Source organism: Coffea eugenioides, chromosome 11 (genome assembly GCF_003713205.1).
Source record: "Coffea eugenioides isolate CCC68of chromosome 11, Ceug_1.0, whole genome shotgun sequence".
Lineage (NCBI taxonomy): Eukaryota > Viridiplantae > Streptophyta > Magnoliopsida > Gentianales > Rubiaceae > Coffea > Coffea eugenioides.
Window position 1 is genome coordinate 33,151,673 of NC_040045.1, and position 15,662 is coordinate 33,167,334.

The window sequence follows — 15,662 nt, forward strand, 5'->3', positions numbered from 1 at the left end:
CTTGTTTCTTGACAAATCAAATTCAATTTCTTGACCAATTGGATGGCAGGACTGGGTCTTATCCCACCAACTTCACTTTATCACGTTGGGCTTGGTTTTCGTGCCACCAACTTCACTTTATCACGTTGGGCTTGGTTTTCGTGCCACCAACTTCACTTTATCACGTTGGGCTTGGTTTTCGTGCCACCAACTTCACTTTATCACGTTGGGCTTGAGTTTCGTGCCGCCAACAGTTCAAATATCAAGTTGGGCCTGAGTTTCGTGCCGCCAACAGTTCAAATGTCAAGTTGGGCCTGAGTTTCGTGCCGCCAACAGTTCAAATGTCACGTTGGGCTTGGTTTTCGTGCCGCCAACAGTTCAAATATCAAGTTGGGCCTGAGTTTCGTGCCGCCAACAGTTCAAATATCAAGTTGGGCCTGGTTTCGTGGCGCCAACAGTTCAATGTAGTTGGGCTTGGTTTTCGTGCCGCCAACAGTTCAAATATCAAGTTGGCCTGAGTTTTGTGCCGCCAACAGTTCAAATCAAGTTGGGCCTGAGTTTCGTCAACAGTTCAAATGTCAAGTTGGGCCTGAGTTTCGTGCCGCCAACAGTTCAAATGTCACGTTGGGCTTGGTTTTCGTGCCGCCAACAGTTCAAATATCAAGTTGGGCCTGAGTTTCGTGCCGCCAACAGTTCAAATATCAAGTTGGGCCTGAGTTTCGTGCCGCCAACAGTTCAAATGTCAAGTTGGGCCTGAGTTTCGTGCCGCCAACAGTTCAAATGTCAAGTTGGGCCTGAGTTTCGTGCCGCCAACATTTCAAATATCAAGTTGGGCCTAAGTCTCGTGCCGCCAACATTCCAAAGATCCCGTGGGTCTATCCCATTTTACATTTTCTGTTCGGGTCTATCCCGTGGGTCTATCCCATTTTTCATTTTCTGTTCGAGTCTATCCCATTTACGTTTCTGTTCGGGTCTATCCCATTTTACATTTTCTGTTCGGGTCAGTCCCGTTTTTAATTTTATGTTTGGGTCAGCCCCATTTTAGAATTCTTGTTCGTTGGAATCATTTTTGCAGCCAAATAATGCAGGGGAGCATTTGGTATCTACTTCTTTGTCTCAAGTTTTTCCAAAACTCAGACAAAGAGGGGCAAACTGTAGACACCAAATTTTTGGTGTAATTTCTTTTACTTTTTATTCTCATTTGTCGTGGTTGCTTTTAGTTTTTTTTAGTTTCTAGTTTTTATTTTTATTTTTATTTTTAAGTTTTAGCGTAGAAAAATCATGAAAAAAGAGAAAAAAAGGAAAATTGTTCACAAAAATACGTTCAAATTTAATTTTTGGCATTTTGGTTTATTTTTGTTAATTTATTTTGAAAAAAAAAGAAAAGAAGAAAAAAAATGATGAAAAATGATGAAAAATGAAAGAAAAGATCGAAAATGGTAATTTTGTTATTTTTAGTTTGTTTATTTTGATGTGTTTGTAATTAAAATTGTTGTTTTTATTATTATTTAGTTTTACTATTATTTTTGTTAAATTATTAAGTTGAGAAAAGAGAAAAGAAAAAAAAAGAAAAATCATCACAATTCCATTTTTCTGCCGGATCACATTTCATTTCCCCACCGCACACTCCACCAACCGTGCACCATTTCTCTCCACCATCTCACCTCAAACCGCAGACTACTACAACATTTCTCTTCACCTCGTGATCATCGACCGAGCGAGAGAAAGAGGTTGAGAGGCCTAGCTGCACTCTGCAGCCGAGAGGAAGATTTCTGGTTCTGTCCGTGAGCTGCAACCATTTCTGGTTTCAGTCCGTGAGCTCGAAGGAAGAGAGGGAGAAGCCGTGCGTGAGTTCCCTTCGTTTCTCTTCAACCTTCACCAGCTGCAATCATCTTCCAACCAACACCGTTTCCAGCAACTCCAACATTCCACCTCCACCAGTTGAAGCCGCTACACCAAACCAGAACCAGCAAACCTGTCGCGTGCGTGAGAGCCGAAAGGGAGCAGAAATTTTTCAGATTTTCGTGTGTGGTCTTAGCTTGCTTTGAGGTAAATTTTCTGGACTAAAAATGGATAATCAGAGGTAGTTTAAGCCAGCCGTGACCTTGCATGTGTTAATTTGGGTAATTAGATGATGAAACCAAAGCTGTGGAAAATTTCTGTTTTGGTTAAAAACATTTCTGCCGAGGAGCTTGCTTGGAATTGTAGTTTTTATTTCTGACTTTATGCGACAATCTGAGTTGGATTAAGTGTCTAACTAATCAAAACCAAGAAGTTTAAGTCATCTAGTAATATGCATGTGAGGTTAGGCAGTCGGATGATGATATTAAGCCATTAGAAATTTCTGTTTTGGATGTTGATGTTCCAGCCGAGAGCTGAGATGAAAATGCAATTTTATTTCTGATTCCCTGTGATAATCTGAGCATGAAATGGAGCTGGACTAACTGGATTTTGGATGATTATTAGGATTAAGGCCTTGCATGATCATTTCATGAAGCCGGATGAAGAAATAAAAAGCTAAGGAAATTTTGTTTTGATGGAAAGTGACTGCCGAGAGGTTATCTTGCTAATGTAGCCTCATTCGGTTTAGTTTTTCTGTTTTGGAGCCTTAATCTTGATTAATTAGTAATGACAAGTTAATTAGGCCTGCATGTAGTTGACTAGTAAGTTTTAAAACAGGGGAATAAAAATTCAAAAGTGCAATCTGCCTTAAGGCAAGATCATCCGGACCAAACAGAAAATTTCTGGATTTTTGATGATTATGGATATTATTTGAACTTGATTTCTGAGCTGGAAATATTCATATGCTAGCTTGATACGTGCATAAGGAATTTAAGAGTTTATAAGCATGTCCAAACCAGAAAATGAAATGAAAATAGAAAGCTCTTAACATAATTATTCAACCGAGTTAAATTCGGATTCATGCCCAAGCACTTGCTGGAAAATGCATTTCAGATTGCCAAACCATTTTTTTTGTGTGAGTATGCTTCCAGAATTTTGCATCAGTCCCCTCTACGTTGTTGCTTGTTTGGATGTTGAAGTGATGTGTCTTGTTGTATGGCTTCAAACTATGATTTTATCTGAAAAATCTTCGAGCCAGGCTGCATATTTTGTCCAAAAGCTGCACTTCATCCTCACGCTTTTGCTGTTTTTCTTTTTCTTCCTGCAATTGCTCACATGAACATTTCTGTCCAGAATTTCTGTATCAGTTTCTTCTATGTTTCTGTTTTATTTGGATGGCGGAATCATGTGTCTTATTGTCTAGTTAGAAATCATGATTTGGGTTGGGAAAAGTTTCGAGCAAAGCCATGTGTTTGTATCTGAAACATGAATTTTTTTTTTAGCAAAGCTTTTTCGCACAACAGGTTTCATTTTCGATTGCAGAAACTGGTTTTGTGCTTGTTATTGGCATGAAATTTCTCCATAAATTGCATTGTTAAGGAATGATAATCAATGCTTGGCTGGATTTAATTCAAAGAGTGTTATGTAAAACTCATTGTTGAAAGGTGATTAATGGCCAAAAGCTTTCTTCAATACTGGTTTTGTTGCAGAGAGTATTTTCGGTGATTGCATGAGATTTGCATGGAAAAAGGTTTTCAAAAATTTAGCACTTTGTCCCCCCAAGTCCCTTCTCATTTCACTAGGGCCCAAGTAATTGGAACATTTAATCAATTTGATCCTTCTAAGTTTCTTTTTGTTCCACAAGAGCCCAAGCATGTTCTAGTATCTTGTAATTAAGTCCTAAAATCATTGCAACTTCGATCATTGTTTGACTTTTCCTTTATTTTTAAGATCTTTGAAGTGCTTAAACGATCTATTTGGACTTGAATGTTTGAGTAATGCTTGTTTTGGGTCTTTAGTAGATGCTATATTTGGAAATTGAACGGGTTATTCCGTTTTCTTGGTCTTTAAGCATTTTTTGAGCTCATTCAAGTTGCAATTAGGTGGTTTTTGATGTTTTTGCTTATACTTTACTTTTAAATTGATGCTTTGACCCCTTTATTGTTTTGAAGCCATTTTCCTTCATTTGCTTACCATTAGGGGAAGGTATAACTTTCTTTTATCTTCTTTACTTCTCTCTTACGTGCTCCTACGTGTTACGTGAATATGCATGTCTACTTTGCTTTCTTAATTCCTTGCATTTATTTCATTTACTTTTACTTTTATTTAAATTATTCATTATGGGGTATGTGTACACCTCTTGGCTTGTAATAGATAGGGCTTGGAGGGGCATTCAATGAAGACCTATCGAAGTCATGTGCCTAGCTAGCAAATGTAATAGTTAAGGCTTTAATTGTATTATGTGTCTTGCATGCTTAGTTGCTACGTGTTAATTTGCTTTGTTAGGGCCTTGCATCTAGTCGAGCATGCTAGATGTTATGTGCTATGTGTTTATGAGTATTTGGCATGTCTACTCGCTTTCCGTAGCCATGAATGAATGTGATGGGTGAATGTACGTTTCCGCTAGTCCAACGCTAGTCGGAATTCATAGAATGGGCTAGTCCAACGCTAGACCCTTAGGGATTTCCCCTCGTTAGTACATGTTTGCATGTTCATTTCATGTCATGCATTCTTTTAGTTTTATCATTTTGCATGCCCCTCGACCCCCTTTTCCCTCCATTTTAGGATTTTTGCATTTCATGCTAGCTATAGGGTTCATTTTGCTTGAGTACCCCCTTGGGTAAGGGAAACGAGCGAGTGTGGCTTCAAAAATAGCCTTAGCACGCTAGTTTTTCCTTCTAATCAAAGGGGAAATTAAAATCACAAAAATTAGAGGTCATTCCCGTACCCGACCTGATGCATTCCTCTAAGTTCATGCATTTTCATATCATTTTCTCACTATTTTCCTCACTAATTATATATTTTAAATCCACACTTATTCCCTTTCTTTACTTTTCACTTCACACATTGCAATTATTTTACTTATATATTTATTATTTTCATTCACTTGCACACGAGCACTTATATTTTTATGCATTTGCACACAAACACTTTCAAATTGCGCACATGCACCTTTTTTCTACACTTTGCACACTTACACTCTCATTTGAGTCCTCATTTGCATCAGTCATGATTTTCTATGAGGTCTTTCCTTATTGACCTTCACAATTAATGTGAATGGGATCAAAAGCCTCATCAGAGACATTTCTAGACTTAAGATTGCATTTCTCATCCATTAGTCATATCCAATTTGCAATACATACTTTGGGTAGAAAATATAGGAAAATAAGGGTTAAATCACGCAACTAGCCTTGGCTAGGTCGAAGGGGTGCCTTGGATTTTTATCCTTGCCTTCCCCTTCGACAAATGTGACCCCCGAACCTTTTTCTTTGTTTTACGTGGACTAGGAGTCGTTTAAAAAAGGGTTTCTTACTTTTTCCTATTTTACTTTAAACAATTCAATTTTTTGGGTGACTTGGTACACCCTAACTCTATACCAAGTGGCGACTCCATTTTTCATATAAAAACCCTTTTTGAACTATTTTTCTTGGGTCAAATCGTCGCATTTTCAAAAGTCCCATTTAGACCCATTTTTGTTTTTATCAACAAAAATCATTTTTCCCAAACCAATAAAATTCAACAAAAGACTAATGATTTTATTTTTTACCGAAAAGTGGGGCGCGACAGGGGTGGAATTACATCTGAGCTCTTCCTACCATCCCCAGACAAACGGGCAGTCTAAGAGGCTTAATCAATGCCTGGAGAACTTCTTGAGGTGTATGACTAGTGAACATCCCACTCACTGGCATAAATGGTTGTCATTGGCAGAGCTATGGTACAACACTACGTTCCACTTAGGATTACAAGCCACACCTTTTGAAGCCCTCTATGGTTACAAGCCAACACACGTACCATTGGGGTCTTACCAGGACACTATCATACCAGGAGCAAAGGATTTGGTACAGGAAAGAATTAGAATCTCTCAGTCCATTCGGGAACAACTGGACAAGGCACAGCAAATGATGACCTATTTTGCCAACCAGCACAGAACTGAAAGGACTTTAGCAGTTGGAGATTATGTGTTTCTTAAGTTGCAACCCTACATACAACAGTCCTTAGCTATCAGGAAAAGTCTCAAACTAGTAGCCAAGTATTATGGCCCCTTTGAAGTTCTGGAGAAGGTGGGACAGGTTTCTTACAGACTCAAGTTACCAGAAGGAGCCAGGATACATCCAATATTTCATGTGTCCCTACTTAAGAAAAAGATTGGGCCAGATCAGCATACCACTCCCACCATGCCAGAGTTTGACATGCAAGATAAGTGCATATGACAGGTGTCGAACCTGTGTAATAATAAATATTTACTCGAGAAAAATAAATTTTCTGTGTATAGTAGTGAGCAGGGTCGAATCCACAGGGATTGGAAAAAATTTGATTCTTTTCAAGTTCGGGACACGGGAGATTTTTATCAGAAATAAACTAGAAATAATTAAACAATTTAACCAAAAATAATCAATTAATTAATACGAATGTAAATATCAATTAAATAAATAATAAATAAATTCTAACCAAGGATACAACTACGCAGACACAGTCCATTAATCCGATCATTGATGCAAAGAAGGTTCACTTAATTTTATTAACAGGTTAGTTATAGTCACCGATAAACTCTAACGATTAGTTTTTCCTTAATTTATTGATAACCAAGGTACGACCGTTGATTACCCCTAACCAGGAAATACTCCTAGGTACGACCGTAGGAATTAATTTCCTAATTGCCTTAAAAACTAGAAAAGCCTAATCCCAAATTAATAACACGCTACGAGGATTATTTAAATTAGATTGCATGTTCTCCTAGTGTAAGAAAACACTAGTTGCCACTAATATTAACCAATTAAATAATTACGGATTTAATTGATTAATTTGATAAGAGATTAAAAAGTCAAATTGCACATGGGCCCTTGATATCCAATTAAAAATAATTCCAAAGAAATTCAAATAGAAAACATCAATATTAAACAAAATTAAGGAACACTTAAAAACTATTACGATCTCAAATATTTCGGACTGCGTCTTCGGCGTTGATCTGACTAGGGAAAAAATTAGCATGCCTCATAAGAAAATTCCCACGTAATTTAGTTGGAATCAAAAACATAAATAAGTAACTAAGAATTTAGAAAGAAACTTGAGTCTCCGTAGACTCTTTGAACCAAAGCTGCACACTACAAACAAGGAAAGGAAGAACTTTTCTATTCTCACACGTAGAGAGAAAAACTCCCCTAATGTCCTATGAAGCACTAGTCTAATTCTCCCCTCGGAGAGAAAACTAGTCTAAAAATAATGCAAGCATTTAGTCTCCATAGCTTTTTTTCCATGGGCCCACTAATCTAGTGCCTTCTTATTTTATGGAGCACTAGTCTCTTAAGGGACTAGCTACGTAGGAAGAAATTGGAAAGTTACATCCAATTATCACATGTCCATCATGGCCAATGAATATATCTTCCAAAAGCAGGACAAACTTTCTAAATCAATCCATACGTGATCCCCGCCAATTTTGATTGTCTAGCCAAATGCAATTCCATTCTTCTTCATAGGATGTTGGTTTGCACTGGACTAATTGTGCAAAGCTTCACAATAATCTTCTCAAGAGGTTTCTGCTCCAATTTCTGAAATTATATCCAAATACCAAATATAAATATATATTGACAATTAAAGCAAATTAAAGCAATATTTGGCAATGATAAAAAGGAAAATTAACAATAAAATTACTAACAATTAACACCCTATCAATTCCCCCCACACTTAAATCATGCTTGTCCTCAAGTATGGGAACACTAAACTCAACAATGGCTAACTCTCATTTCATTTACTGCCAAGCTACGCTTATCCCAAAATCAAGTTTTAGTGGCTAAGTGTCAAGACATATTTCTCCCGGTTAGCTCCTGAAATCATAGACTCGTCCAATTCATGGCTAAGTCGTCTAAGAAATCAAAATATTAAACTAGCAAAAGTTAGCAATTGGGTCAACTGAAAATCAAAATCTCAACATTGAAGAACAAGGATCGGCAGGCCAACATAATCATAAGCTTACTTATTATTTTCTTTTCTCTCTTTTTTTTATTTATTTTTTTTTATAATAATTTTTTTTTCAATAAATGCTCAGTCCCAAGCTATTCAAGTCTTTTGACGTGAACTCTGACATTTTTAGATGAAAGAGCCCAGTTACTCAACTCTTCACAGCTTCAGGACTAACTACTCATATATATAGTCACTTTTTGACGCGAAAGTCGACACTTGTGGTGAAGACTCCCGGTTACTGGGTGACGACACTAGCGGAGTAGGGTCATTTATTAATCACAATTAAAGCACCAGAAAACCAGATAATTAAAGATCATGGCCCACGTCATCTCCTAATATGGAGAACTAAGATCAACAATTGCCTAATCCACACAACAATTGCTAGTAAAATATTTATATTGCCTAAACAATTTAACCACAATTTGCACCAAGTCATTAAACTCATGATATTCACCAAGATAACATGCTTTTACTTGCCACTTAAACTAAATTCATAGAATAAATCATAACCAGCAATAGACAAGTGAGATGCCACATTTATTCATCAAGACAACAATAAGAAAAGCAACAATTTAAAGAAACTCCAATCAAATCCAAATCTCCCCCCACACTTAAAGTACACATTGCCCTCAATGTGATAATTAATTAGTAAAAATAAGAAGAAGGGCAACGAAACTCCCCTGAAGTTGTCAAGACAGCGGCGGGTTAGGCGGAAGTTGAGGTTCAACACCCACGTGGTGCATAAAAGCCGCCAAATTCTCTGAAGTTGGTGCCAGTCATCAGCCCTTGGGGTTGATCTAAGTCTCACCATTTTCTCCAATTGTCGGTCCAATCCACAAGAGACAACAAATGCTAACAAATAATGGAAACAGAAAATTTAAAGCAATAACAAATGAAAACCAACCCAGTGAATAAAATGCACACTTCAATCACCCACAAGTTATAGAAATACTCCAACACTTATAGTAAATGCAATCAATAAGCACTTGTGGTTCCAAACTTAGCCAAATGCAAAAACAATGCACCTCAAAATCACCCCAATCAACGTAATAATTGAAATGAAAAAGACAAAAGACTCTCACACAAGGCAACTACTTCAATAAGCAAATTTAAGTGTTAAAGGCACCTCCCAATTAAACAAATAATCTCAGCAATTTACCCACAATTAGACACAAGTTATAATAAATTAGACACTATTGGACCCAAAATCATAACAAGTGTCTCCAATTGGACAGTCAATCACTTAAGATTAAGAAATTGGAGGCAAACTACCATAACCAGTACCATTGGTGGACTCACAGGGAAGAATTAAATCAAACGGCCAACCCAAAGCACTTATAAATTCAATAACACCAAGCAAAGCAGAAATTAAAAAAAAAATTCAAAATGGTAACCAATTTGCCAAGAAACCCCAAATCAACCCCAAAATTGCAGTTGAAGCCCCAAACAACTCACAAGTGAAAAATCCAGCACCTCCTGCGATTATTCAGCAAGAAACCCAGGAAAAAGAAACAAACTTCAGCATTTTAAGAACTAGAAAATTGCTAATCGGGGGGGGGGGGAATTCAATACCTCCACCTGTCGAAAATTGACAAGTGGCGTGAGGTGAGTTGGAACTGAAGTCACGCGTGAGGGAAGCGACGGTGCACCGGTGAGGTGGAGAGGAGCGACTGGAGTTGGTGGTAAGCTGAGGTCGAGCTTGCGATGGTTGTGGGAGCGAGGCGAGAGAGAGAGCTGGTGGTGCGGTGGGTTGCGGACTGTGGGAGAAATAGCTGGTGGCTGGCGCAGCTGGTGGAGTGGGTTGGTAGTAGAGCTTCAGTGGTGAAGCTTGCGATAGTGAGCTGGGCAGGAGGTAGTGGCGCGGCCAAGGAAAGTTCGCGCGCGGTGGTGGTGTTTGCCGCTGAACTCTGCGACCTTAGATGAGTTGCGGACAGCTGCTGTGGCTGTTGGTGGGCACGAGGAAGAGAGGAAAGCAGCGGCTTAGCAGGGGAGCTGTGCGTGGCTGCTTGGTGACGCACACTGTTGGCGCGCACGGCTGTGGAAGGAGCGGCGCTCGTGGCTGATCCGAAGAGAAAGAGCTGACGCAGTGGAGAGGGAGATCGAGATGGAGAGAGAGAGCTGAGCTGGAGAGTGGAGCTAGTTGCGTTGCAGGTGGGCTGATGAAGTGGAGCTGAGCTGGTTGTGGGAAGTGACGGTGGCAGTTGGTGACGGCGAGCTAGGTGGTGTTTGGCGAGAGAGAGTGAGAGAGCAAATGGAGGTGGCAGAGATCGAGATGGAGAGAGAGAGCTGAGCTGGAGAGTGGAGCTAGTTGCGTTGCAGGTGGGCTGATGAAGTGGAGCTGAGCTGGTTGTGGGAAGTGACGGTGGCAGTTGGTGACGGCGAGCTAGGTGGTGTTTGGCGAGAGAGAGTGAGAGAGCAAATGGAGGTGGCAGCGGCTGGCATTGCTTGGGCTGCAGGAGGTCGACGCGAGCTGGTGGAGATGAGGCACTGGTCGTGCGGTGTGAAGAGAGAGAGAAGAGGGAGGCGGTGAGGAGCTGGATGGGTGGTGGACAGTGGTGACGATGGAGGTGAGACGCACGAAGTGGAGAATAGAGGTTGGCGGAGTACGCGGGGAAGAAGAAAAGAAGGAAGGAGAAGGAGCCAGGCAGCGAGGAAGAAGAAGAAAGAAAAGGGAAAGAAAGAAAGAAAAGAAAAGAAAAAGAAGAAAGAAAAAGAAGAAAAGAAAAAAATAGTTTTTGGTCTTGCTTTTTTTTTTTAATATTTAATTTCAAAAATTGAATTGCTGAAAAAAAAAAAAACTAAACCGAATGTTAAGAAGGGAAGTAACTGTATTTTGATTGATTGTTTTTGGGTGAATTTAAATTTGAATTTTTGAAAAGAAAAACATAATTGAAGGCTAAAAAGGAAAATAATTTTATTTTATACATATATATATTTTTTAACATTTTTTTTTCTTTTTTTTAAAGAAAAAATAAATAAATAAATAAAAATTATTATTATTTTTTTAAAACTTTCTTTGTTCTGGTTTGTCAAACATGGCGTGGGCACGCCAAGATTAGAAAACATCTACTGATCTTGGGAATCAGTTTTTGAACATTAATGCGTGCCCTTTCCGCGCGGGCATGCCAAGATTTCACTTCGAAATGTTGAGATTTTACCAACATGGCTTGGGCATGCCATGTTTTAGAAACATCCTCTGACCTTGAAGTTGGAACTTGTAAGATTAATGCGTGCCTTCTCTGCGTGAGCACGCCATGATCACCTGTCCTGTCACAGTAGAGAAAATATCAAGTTTAAGCAATACCCAAGTGAGAAACGACATATTTAACGAATTAAACAACAAAAACTAACAAAACTAAAAGTTGGGTTGCCTCCCAAAAGCGCCTTTCTTTAATGTCTTTGGCCAGACGTTAAGCATAACTCTTCAATTTGGGTGTAATCCAATTTTCCTTGTAATCAGTGGTCCTCCTCCGAGATCCAAATAGCTCTTGAGTGCAATCTTTTTCCTTAATTTTCTACTCATTTTCACCTCATGAATTGCTTTTATCCCGTGATATTTGTTCGTAACAATTTTGAATTTGTCCCTACAAACAAACTCAGAAAATTCTTGTACAGAGGGATCAATAGCATGAATTGCAAACAAAGAGTGAGAGTTAACAGGATGTTTCAATGTATAAAAAATATTAAAGTGGACCATTTCTCCATCAAATTCCATGGACAAAGTACTCTTATGAACATCAATTTTTGTCTGGATTGTGCTAAAAAACGGTCTACCTAATAGCAAAGGCGAGAGATCGGGAGAGTGATCATCATCCATGTCAAATACATAAAAGTCAATCGGGAATACGAAATCATTAATCTTGACCAACACATTCTCGATCAACCCATCAGGGTATGCATTTGTTCGGTCAGCTAATTGGATTATTATCTCAGTTTCTTTTAATGGACCTATGTTCAGAGAAGTATACATAGATTTAGACATTACCTTGATCGATACTCCTAAGTCCAGCATGATATTTCTAATCAAAATATTACCTATCCTATATGGGACAGTAAACCTACCTGGATCCCCGCACTTTGGTGGAAGTTTCTTTTGAAGAACTGCTGACACGTTCTCTCCTACAATGACCCTTTCATCTCCCCTCAACCGCCTTCGATTGACACATAGGTCCCTCAAAAATTTTGCATATTTCGGCACTTGTTTGATGGCGTCTAATAGGGGAATATTGATTTGTATCTTGCGGAACACCTCCAGGATCTCTTTCTCCTTGTCTTGCTTCTTTGGTTTCTCCAGCCTGCTAGAAAAAGGAGGTGGATTAGTTTTAACTGTAGTAATTGGGTTCGGGAGTACCTTTACATCTTTGTTGTCTCTGCTCTCCTCTTCCAATTCTTTCTCAATCCGTTCTTCGTCCTTGTCTTTAGGAATCACAGGTTCGGATCCTTGGACTTTCTTGCCACTCCTCAAAGTCATTGCGCTTACATTTTTTCGATTTATCTCAGGTTGAGATGACAACTTTCCTTGAACTTGGGACTCCAAACGGTTGATTGTTATGACCATTTGATTCATTTGATTTTGTAATGATTGCACCTATCCCAGTTGATTCCTCATCCTTTGCAAGTTTGAATCCGTCTTTTGTTGATTAGCAAGTAATTGTTTCATTATCTCTTCCATGGATGGACTTGAATTTGAAGGGGGTAATGGTGGTGGTGGGCGAGCATGATATTGCTGTTGGTGCCCTTGTGGTCTATTTGGCACAAAGTTAGACTGTCTATTCCCTCCATAGCTAAGATTGGGGTGATCCTTCCAACCAGGATTGTAGGTACTTGAATATGGGTCGTATTGCTTTTTTGGCGCGGGCGCGTGGCCAGCCATGTTCACCTATTATGCAGTCTCTTCCTGAACCAGTGGACACATTTCTGTAGGATGACCCACGGCAGTGCATACCCCACACACTTTGGCTTGCGAGACACTCCCCACAGCTAATTGTCTGACGAAAGACGTCAATTCGGAGAGCTGTTGTTGGATAGAGGACGTTTCTACCTCATTCACCCTACGCGTCGGGATGTCCTCTCTTGAACCAAACTGTTGTGAGTTCTCAGCCATCCCTTCAATCAACTCCCATGCTCCTCGAGGAGTTTTGTTCACCAACACCCCTCCACTTGCAGCATCGATTATGCTTCTGTTCCTGAAAAGTAGTCCCTCATAAAAGTATTGGATGAGCAGTTGCTCACTTATCTGATGTTGAGGGCATTTGATGCACAGTTTCTTAAATCTCTCCCAGTACTCATAGAGAGACTCGCCTGGGTGTTGTTTGATGCCACATATCTCCTTCCTTAGATTTGTAGATCGAGATGCCGGAAAGTACTTGTCCAAGAATTTTTTCTTCAGTTGATCCCACGTGGTGATACTACCAGACGGTAGGTAGTAGAGCCAGTCTTTTGCGGAGTCCTTCAAAGAGAAGGAGAAGACCCTCATCTTTATTTGCTCTTCTGTAATTCCCGAGGGTTTCATGTTGTTGCAAACGACGTCGAACTCTTGCAAGTGCTTGTAGGGTTCCTCACCTGATAAACCCTAAAAAGATGGTAAGAGACGAATTAGACCAGATTTTAGTTCAAATGGAGTGTCATCATTTAAATGCGGAAAAGTAATGCACAAGGGCTGCTGATTTAAATCAGGAGCAGCCAACTCCCTTAGTGTTCGTGCATTTGCCATGGTGACTTTCTCTTGGTCTGAACCACTCGAATTGTCACCAAAAAAATTTGTCGGCTCAACCTCTGAATCAAGTCCCTGAGGAGCAATACCGTATTGCTCCTCCCTGAGCCGCCTGGTTTCTTTTCTCGTTCTACGCGCGATCTTCTCTATTTCAGGGTCGAAAATTAATTTGCCTGTACAAGAAGAGCGAGGCATAAACTAGAAAGATACCAGAAAATTTTAACAAAAATGAATTTAAAAGAAACAAATAATTAACGCCAGTTCTTGGCAACAGCGCCAAAAATTGACAGGTGTCGAATCTGTGTAATAATAAATATCTGCTCGAGAAAAATAAATTTTCTGTGTATAGTAGTGAGCAGGGTCGAATCCATAGGAAATGGAAAAAATTCGATTCTTTTCAAGTTTGGGACACTGGGGATTTTTATCAGAAATAAACTAGAAATAATTAAACAATTTAACCAAAAATAAACAATTAATTAATACGAATGTAAATATCAATTAAATAAATAATAAATAAATTCTAACTAAGGATACAACTACGCAGACACAGTCCATTAATCCGATTATTGATGCAAAGAAGGTTCACTTAATTTTATTAACAGGTTAGTTATAGTCGCCGATAAGCTCTAACGACCAGTTTTTCCTTAATTTATTGATAACCAAGGTACGACCGTTGATTACCCCTAACCAGGAAATATTCCTAGGTACGACCGTAGGAATTAATTTCCTAATTGCCTTAAAAACTAGAAAAGCCTAACCCAAATTAATAACACGCTACGAGGGTTATTTAAATTAGATTGCATGTTCTCCTTGTGTAAGAAAACACTAGTTGCCACTAATATTAACCAATTAAATAATTACGGATTTAATTGATTAATTTGACAAGAGATTAAAAAGTCAAATTGCACATCGGACCCTTGATATTCAATTAACAAAATAATCCCATAGAAATTCAAATAGAAAACATGCAAATATTAACAAATTAAGGAACACGTAAAAACTAATTAGATCTCACAGATATTTGGGACTGCGTCTTCGCGTTGATCCTTGACTAGAGGAGAAAATTAGCCACGCCTCATAAAAAAATTCCCACGTAATTTAGTTGGGATAAAAAACATAAATAAGTAACTAAGAATTTAGAAAGAAACTTGAGTCTCCGTAGACTCTTTGAACCAAAGCTGCACACTACAAACAAGGAAAGGAAGAACTCCTCTATTCTCTCACGTAGAGAGAAAAACTCCCCTAATGTCCTATGAAGCACTAGTCTAATTCTCCCCTCGGAGAGAAAACTAGTCTAAAAATAATGCAAGCATTTAGTCTCCATAGCTTTTTTTCCATGGGCCCACTAATCTAGTGCCTTCTTATTTTATGGAGCACTAGTCTCTTAAGGGACTAGCTACGTAGGAAGCAATTGGAAAGTTACATCCAATTATCACATGTCCATCATGGCCGATGAATACATCTTCCAAAAGCAGGACAAACTTTCTAAATCAATCCATACGTGATCCCCGCTAATTTTGATTGTCTAGCCAAATGCAATTCCATTCTTCTTCATAGGATGTTGGTTTGCACTGGACTAATTGTGCAAAGCTTCACAATAATCTTCTCAAGAGGTTTCTGCTCCAATTTCTGAAATTATATCCAAATACCAAATATAAATATATATTGACAATTAAAGCAAATTAAAGCAATATTTGGCAAAGATAAAAAGGAAAATTAACAATAAAATTACTAACAATTAACACCCTATCAGCATATTGGAACCTGAAGCAATCCTTAAACGAAGGGTTATCCTCAGAAATGATCAACCTGTGATACAATATCTGATCAAGTGGACTAATATGGATAGTGATTAAGCTTCATGGGAAGATGCCTCTGTTATTAGCCATCAGTTTCCACTTTTCCAGCCTTGAGGACAAGGCTGATCATAAGGGGAGGGAATTGTCAGGAC

General features: G+C 38.9%; 1 non-coding gene across 1 annotated transcript; it reads left to right on the plus strand.

Moving 5' to 3' along the window:
* The first annotated feature begins 13,232 nt into the window (after positions 1–13,232).
* On the plus strand, positions 13,233–13,339 carry LOC113754580. Its single transcript, XR_003465262.1, has one exon. It is a non-coding gene; the product is annotated as a small nucleolar RNA R71 (small nucleolar RNA).
* Positions 13,340–15,662: the final 2,323 nt, after the last annotated feature.